At 39.0% G+C, this 987-nt stretch overlaps 1 non-coding gene across 1 annotated transcript; it reads left to right on the top strand.

The window, feature by feature from the left end:
- Positions 1-256: 256 nt before the first annotated feature.
- On the top strand, positions 257-360 carry LOC134374464 (small nucleolar RNA U13). Its single transcript, XR_010023308.1, has one exon. It is a non-coding gene; the product is annotated as a small nucleolar RNA U13 (small nucleolar RNA).
- The last annotated feature ends 627 nt before the right edge of the window (positions 361-987 follow it).

Below are 987 nucleotides of genomic sequence, written 5' to 3'. Positions count from 1 at the left end.
GAAAAGTGGTAATTATTAGAACTAAAAATGAGTTCAATAAGTATGTTTGTGAAATTAGCTTCATTTCTTTCTCTGATAGGGCACCTACGAAGGTAGGTAAAGGAGACCCAGAAGAGAGTACCTGGATTTTAGCAAGAGGGATGTTTTAGCAGGTCCTTACAATATTCTTGTGGACCATGCCAAAACATGTGAATTGAATGCAGCAAAATGAGATAGATTTGTAGCTAGTTGAAGGATCATACCGAAAAGGCATCAGATCCTTTTGTGGTTCAGTAGTGTGATGACTGGGTTTTCATGCTATCGTGAGAGATGTGCCTCCTTCAAACCTTGTTATGACATCGGCACCTTACCCATCTGACATGAAAAAATAAAATAAAATAAAATAAAAATTAATTAATGAGTTAAAAGATATCAATTCATGGATAACTATCAACCTACGCAGATTTTCTAATGATTTAGTTCTTTCAACCCTGGATGCTGATAAAGAAGACAGCGGCTCTTCAGAACTGCAGATGACACAAAACTGGGATGCAGACTGGAGGGGATGGAAAAATATCAAGCCAAGTGCAGGGACAGCAGCGACAAGGTTAGCAAGAGCACACACAAAGATCTCACAGGTCTTGCTTGACCTAGTGAAAGGAATGCTGTCACTGCCAGACAGACAAATGTGAATCACAACCTTAATCTCTGCAGCAGTGCCCTCTGGCAAGTCCATCATTAACCATATAGAGAGGCTTAATTTCTTTAAGCCCTAACCAAATATCTACACCAGTAATTACCCTGTCCCAAGATACCCAAGGCTGAAAAGCCCATTTACATACCTCTCTCCATCAGTTCCTTTCACCAAAAGCTTTTATGATGAAGGCTATCTTCTTCCAAGATGATTTTCTTCCCTTACTGTGAAGAAAAGTTGATAGCCCTAGTGACAAAGAGTATAGATGAAGAAAATGCAAAGAATGACTTATTTTCCTAGATGACACATAAAGT

The sequence above is a fragment of the Cynocephalus volans genome, chromosome 3 (assembly GCF_027409185.1).
Source record: "Cynocephalus volans isolate mCynVol1 chromosome 3, mCynVol1.pri, whole genome shotgun sequence".
Classification (NCBI taxonomy): Eukaryota; Metazoa; Chordata; class Mammalia; order Dermoptera; family Cynocephalidae; genus Cynocephalus; species Cynocephalus volans.
The sequence above is the reverse complement of the archived record's forward strand: the minus strand, read 5'-3'. Positions and strand labels throughout refer to the sequence as shown.